This window comes from Mustela erminea, chromosome 1 (assembly GCF_009829155.1).
Source record: "Mustela erminea isolate mMusErm1 chromosome 1, mMusErm1.Pri, whole genome shotgun sequence".
In the NCBI taxonomy this organism is placed as follows: domain Eukaryota; kingdom Metazoa; phylum Chordata; class Mammalia; order Carnivora; family Mustelidae; genus Mustela; species Mustela erminea.
Genome location: NC_045614.1, coordinates 78,111,081 through 78,118,145, shown reverse-complemented (window position 1 = coordinate 78,118,145; position 7,065 = coordinate 78,111,081). Strand labels below are relative to the sequence as shown.

Genomic DNA, 7,065 nt, shown 5'->3' with positions numbered 1-7,065 from the left:
GTGAGTTGCCAATTGTACTCAGAATAAAAGCTCTTGACCATGTCTTAAATGTCGGAGACCACTCTCCAACTCCCCATGGTTCTCCTTTTGCTTACCATGCTACAGCCACAGAAGCCTTCTTTCCGCATCTTAAACACTCCAAGCTATGCCTTCGAACTGGCTGCTGAATATTCCAGACACATGGCTGGCTCCTTCTTATCATGTAGACATCAGCACATAAGTTACCACCTTGCTGAGACCTTCCCAGATGATTGGTTTTTAATTAGCTCTCCACTTTTTTCCATTTCCCAATTACCTAGTTACTGTCTCTCAAACCACTTAAAAAATTTCTTCAGACAATAAAACAAGAAAGAAGAAGAAGAATGACAATGGAATAAACAAAAAAGAGGAAATTAATCTACCACTTGATTTGGTTTAGTTAATTTGTATTATTGGTCAATAAATAGAGTGAGAATTTTGAGGCACAATCAGATTGGTGACCTCTGAGCTTGGAAGTTACATTTTGGGGAAAAAAATAGTGTGCTCAGGAGTCCCATTCTCTGGCTTCTTCAATAAAGTTTGTCTGAAGCTGTTTGTTTAATCTGCCTCTCTAGTTGGAAACAAAACATGGAGGTATCATGGTGCCTTTTCAAATGGTCAGAAAATACCCACAACAGTCTGCTGGATTCTCCGTAATTAAGGAGTGAGCCCGTTGAAGCATTGGGAATTCCCAAATGTTGTGTATTAGGGAAGATGGAGAAATAATGGTTGCAACATCACAAAAATGTTCTTCCACTTGCCTTCATAAATGGATTCACAGTTTTTAATGGTTTTAGTGGTCCATTTGGTGAGCTCATAATGCCTCACTAGTATGAAATGTCTGTGGCAGCATCTCTAGATATAGTCTTGCTTAGAGTCGAGTAAGTTCTTACCTGGTTTGTGAACTGATGGAGCTGAATACTATTTAAATTTGTGCCTTCTATAAATCTGGCCTAACCTCTTTTTTGAGTCCCTAAAGTTGAGTGTTATTCTTGATTGTCAGAAACTTAAGTTTGGTTTACAAATTCCTGGATGTATGTGCATGTATCTGGCAGGATTATATGGAGCGTCGTCTGGGTTGGTGCCACTAGCCACATAGAAAATGAAACTTAACAGATGATCTCTCTCCACCTTCTGAATCAACAGGGAGGACTTCTTTTTGTTTTTTTACTTGATGAGGCTTAGGGTAGAAGAGACGTCAAGCAAACAGTTTGCTCAAGTATGATACTGAAACCGCGCTCTTGTTAAAAGACATACGGTGACCAAGATATTACTAGAAAATATATCACATTCAGATTTATTTTCAATTACCAAGTTTTGAACTATAGGAGTAAATTAAAAAGGGAAAAAAGAAAAAAATGAAAAAATCCACCAATAAGTAAATGATTAAATGAATCATGGAATATCCATTCAGAAGTTTCTAGAATCATTAAAGTCTGTTATGAGAATATAGAAACATGGAAAAAGTACTGTAAGTATAAAAAGCAAAGGAGTACAGCAAACTATTTATTATAGAAGCATATCTCTAAGAGAACTATGCATAGAGAAAATAAACTGGGAGAAAATATATTCATATGTGTGGTAAAGGCAATTATATATTAATTAGCGCAGTGTAGGCAATGGTAAGAAATAAACTGCAAAGTGTATAGTAGCTTCAACATCATAGTCCAGACCAGATAGTTGTTAATTAGAGGAAAGCATCACTCTGTATACTGATCCAGGTTCCTTTTATCTCATGGATCTGTCACTACCTAGGACCCTGATTCCTCTCATGCAAATGCAGATGGGGAAGACAGTACGAAGAAGGCAACCTGCATCTGAACATTCTTAGCCTGCTGCATGTTATTTGTGAGAACTAGTTAGATGGCCCCACTTAGAATGCAAGAGAGTCTGGGAAATGTAGTCCTTCACTGGGCAGCCACTTCCATTATGCCAAGGCAAAGCACAGATTTATGCTAGGAGGTTAGCAATTTCTGTTCAACTTAGTAAGAGCAATGAAACTAAATCAGAATCTAGGTCTCTGACTCTGAAGTTTATGCTTTTACCTACCATGCTGTTTGAAGGCTAAAAACCTAGTAGTTTCCCTACAGAGTACAAATGGTTAATGGGTTTCAGCCAAGCACCTCTGAGCCATTAACTCTAATAACTTAGGAGGTTGTGTTGTTGGTTAGAAACTCCATGTTGGTGTCAATGTCTTCTGATGTTCCCACTCCCCCCAGCTCCTGAGCAGTCTCCTATTCCAGGAAAGCCCAGAAATCCTGCCTGGAGCCCCTCCATAGGTAGACTTACGGAAGAAATTGCTGCCTTGCCAGTGAAATCAGCCCTGCTGCGAGGGTCCCAGATCTCATGTGAAGGAGAAAGAAGCCATCCTTGAGTGTTGGAATTGCTTGAGATGATGACTGAATCTGAGCTCGAAGACCTTGCCTGGTCTCATTAGTTGCACCTTCCACCTTTTCTGAGGGCCACCATGCAGATGTTCCTTCACTCCAGTAGAGAAAGACCCACAGTGTATTTGGTACATGATTCCCAAGCATAACGGGGTTTCTTCTTCTTAGACTGAACATTGGAATTAAGGCTTTTGACTGGTTTATCATCCAAAGCATCCTCTAGAATGTTGCTATGGAAGTCATGAGTTTTAAAAGAACAATCTGACAATCAGGGAAAAGGTGATTCCAGCAGATATCATCCATGTCTTCCAGAAAAACTGAAAATGATGCCACTATTGCTGCTGATGGTCTATCGCTACTTTGTCATGGTTTAAATGCTGAAGATTTTTGTACACATTGTTTTATCTGCACTTTGGAAGAAATCCACAAAGCAGATGTTATGTTCATCATCATACTCATTATCATCTTATAGATTTAAAGACTGTAATTTGAAGAGAAGACATAATTTGCTCAAGGTCACGCACTAAATAAGTAGAGTCTAAATTCAAAGCCCAGTAGTTCTTTTGCTAGAACACTTGTCATTTTAATTTGTCCAGAATCCATTTCTACTTCTCTTAATATTCCAGTTCCTTTGAGAGTTTATCTGTCTTTCATTTTCTTGGAGTGAAGCTGCTCAGTTCCCAGTATGAACATGAAGGGAGCCAATCTTTCCATTCCTTCTTGTTCTCTGCATTACCCAATGATAGAAGGTGACCCAAGCATGGGCAGCTAGATATTGAATTGTGGGTAAGGGAAACAAGAATGAGGAAGGAGCCATCTGAGACTATAAAGTCTGTTATGGCTCTCTTATGTCTTTCTAAATCATGGCCCTCTATTACCTCCTAGATTTCTGCTAGTTTCTAAGCCTGTTCTCTCAGACTTTAATAAGTCCCATGATCTCTCAGGTATCTGCGTAATATACCTTGTCTTGGTTAAGTGACCCAGAGTTGGGTTCTGTTGCTTTTAATTAAGAGCACTATATTATATATTTGGATGCTATTTGTTACAAGTAGCAGGAATTCCATCCTTAAACTGGCTTAGACAACAAGGCAGTGTATTAATTCCCATAAAAAGGGCAGAGAAGGTGTCAGAGATTTCTCAATCCTGGTAGAATGGGCCCATCCACTATCCCCCAAACACTGATTATAAAACTCTTCTCCTTGGCTTTCTTACTTTCTTGTCCTAAAACTCCTGGGAATGATGAGTCATAGTTGGACTCAGTGTTGATAATTAGAAGTCATAATGTGGAACGTATATCACCTTAATGAGAAGCTGACTTGTATTGTTTTTTCTAGTAACAATATGCCCTGAAAAACCTGAATTACACATTTTTACAGTTTTACTTCACAGGGGGAAATAGCATTAGGGTTTAGATTTGGGGATGTTTGAAAGAAGTTTTATACTACTGGTTTTGTAAAGCATTGAATTATGAAAAGTTACTACAAGGGCATATATTCAAAATGCATCAAAAGAAAAGAAATAGTCCTATAGATTCAATAACATACAACACTAGCTTCTTAATTAACCAAATATGTGTAAATGACCCTCATTTCCCAGATTCTCCCAGCAAGAGGTACATGGTGACTGCCTCATCTTCCTCTCCCTCAAGTAACTAAATGTGGCTAATTGCATTCCCTCCTGGAGAGGGAGCCTTTTAGGAGGGAGAGGAGTTTTCTTTTTTTCTTTTCTTTTCTTTTTCTTTTTTCCCCTCTTTTTCTTTTTATTAAGGGCTTCTGGGAAAAAAATACTTCTCTAAATCATATACATGAAAGTAACTACATTTTTTCTTTCTTCTTCTTCCTCTTCTTCTTCTTCCTCCTCTTCCTCTTCTTCTTCTTCCTCTTCTTCTTCTTCCTCCTCTTCTTCTTCTTCTTCTTCTTCTTCTTCTTCTTCTTCTTCTTCTTCTTCTTCTTCTTTTTAAAGAGAGATATAAACCATTCTTTACTTTCCAGACTAAGAGCTATAAACATAAATACAAAGGTAAGAAATATGATGTTCCCATTTGAAAGTCTGGTTAGTTATAGATAGAAGTTATAGAGGAACAAGAGAAGGAAAGTAACAGAAGAGGAAATGACAGCAGAGAAACATACAAGAGAGGACTTTCTTCTGATCATTTTTTCCCCACAGAAACACAAACACACTGACAATGCCAAGGAAGGCAGGTTGCAGAGTAGATGTACCCATTCCAAGGGGCACAACCACAGCGGATAGATAAGAGACGTTTTTTGGAGTAACCTTACTGTCTTGGTAATTTTCAGGCTGTCTATATTTACTTGGGAAATTCTGCTTGCAGATGCTTACATATGCTTGGGAGCAGAGATACCAAATTTCATGCTATCCCCTTTGTAGATATTTAGGTGAAATCTAGAGGAACTCATTCTAAAAATAATGCCTTTTTTTTCATCAGCTTTTTCTTTTTTGGGTGGGTACCAAATTACTTTATTTGAAGAAATGGTACAAATGAAAGAAGTTAAGTAGATGTTTTGGTACAACTTACAGAAAAGGTAAAGGTAACCCCAACATGCATGCATGGCCTCAGGGACCAGGTGGCTCTGGGATGACAACCTAAGGCTTAGCTCTCATTATCACTGTTTCCCAAGATGTGCTTGTCAAAGAGATACTCTACCATGCCAGATTTGGGGGCCCCATCTTGCACAGGTTGGTTATGTGGCCACCCAATACTTTGATGGATTTCACCTGCTCATTCAGGCAATGAGTCTCAATAAAATCATACAAATGGGGGTCATTTTTATCAGTGGCCAGTTTGTGCACTTCCAGTAGTGACCGATTCACACTCTTTTCCAAGTGTAATGCACACTCCATTGCATTCAACCCATTCTCCCAATCATCACTGTCTGGTTTCTTGATATCCTGAAGGAAGATTCGGCCACCTCGTTGGTTCTGCAGCTTCATCAGTTGCTCAGCATGTTCCTTCTCCTCATGAGACTGGTGAAGAAAATATTTGCCAAGTTCTTCAAAGCCACATCACCGTGGTCAAAGTAGTAAGACATGGACAGGTAGACATAGGAGGTGTAGAGCTCCAGGTTGATCTGGCGGTTGATGGGGGCCTCCGAGTCCTGGTGGTAGTTCTGGCGTACTTGTGAGGGGGACGCGGTCGTCATAAAGGCGGCTGAGGAGAGGCGGCGGTGGGCTGCGATTTCGCGGCGCTGGAGCAGCGACGGGGGCGGGGGGGTGGGGCTTGGAGCAGTCCGAGGGCACTGTGAGGAGATGGCCAGGGTGAGGGGACAAGCGCTGGGTTCTGCCCAAGCACTGTTGGAGCAGGAACCCGCGGCGAGTCTCAGCGGAGACTCTCTTCATCAGCTTCTTGATATGAGAATTCATTAATGAAGAAGAAGTGAATAATGCCTCCAGTTGACACATTGACAAGAGTATTATAAACAATTGAGGCTAAAATGAGTCCCAAAGTCCTACAAAACAAAAAATTGTGTTCTTTGAAGACCAGAAGTTCTAGCTAAACCCACAAAGAAATAAATTAGAGGCATCTGACAGTGATCCAGGCCAAAGGGGCAGGGAAATAAACTGCAACCAAATATTGAGACTAGATAATCGCTTACATCTGATTTGCAAGATAAAGCAATTTAACCTTCTTCAATGGGTTTCAAAACCACATTGGAATAGAAATAAAATCTGATAGAGGTAGGAATACAATCTGGTAGAGATGTGGCTGAGCGCTGAAAGGTGTTCAGTGTCCCAGGAAACTAATGCTACCTTAAAAAAAAAAAAATGCAGCCTAAGAAACAAAAAGTAGGTGATTTATACAATAACAGAAAGCTGCAGACTATTCCCCATCTGGGTCTTCCTTTTCTCATTTTTCTATTATTTATGCCAACAAAGACAATTTTCAGATAAGTGACAGTGGATGAATGCTTTTACTTTTTTTTTTTTTTTTTTTTTTTTGGTAAAGCAAGGATAAAGTGCACTATTTCTTAAGCAACAGAATCACTATTTTATAATAAATACACAGCTCTCTTTGCAACAGAAGATGTCCATCTGCTACCACTGGGTTTGCCTTGCACAAAGCTTCTTTGAAAACAACATTGTATTGTTAATTTAGACCTGCTGTGGATGTGAACACTTATGATCGGTTCTCCTCTAATCTACACAATGGAAAAATATCTTAATTAATGGAAAATGCTCAAAGGAGTGACCAGGGCACTGTCAGCACAGCACTCACAAGACAAATTGTAATGGGAGATGTTTTAATGGAAACTTTTAGTTGGCCCTGACATTTTCTCCAATTATTAGCATTACTTTTCCCTCTGTTCAGCTGTGTTTTTACTTTTATTCCACATTGACCTCTCCTATCCACTTAACCTGATCAAAGTAAAAGAATGTAGGAATCCTAACTTCACAACGACATGCCCCAAATGAACAGAGTCATTTTAAGAATATATTGTCTAGAAGGCACACATGATGATTGCTCATTATCAGTGAAATGAATAAGGTATAACCTCATTTTTGGTGTCACTGTTTCCTGGAACGCATCAGAGAGTCAGAAAAGGAAAAGCATAAAGAATTTGATTTACAGGTACCCCCTGCCCCTGAAAGTTCACAGTTCTGTCACTTCATTTTTATGAAAAACCTATGTTAGTACCTTTTT

The 7,065-nt window shown here is 39.3% G+C and overlaps 1 pseudogene; it reads right to left on the bottom strand.

Annotated features, from left to right (window-relative positions):
• Positions 1-4,850: 4,850 nt before the first annotated feature.
• On the bottom strand, positions 4,851-5,609 carry LOC116600788 (annotated as a pseudogene).
• Positions 5,610-7,065: the final 1,456 nt, after the last annotated feature.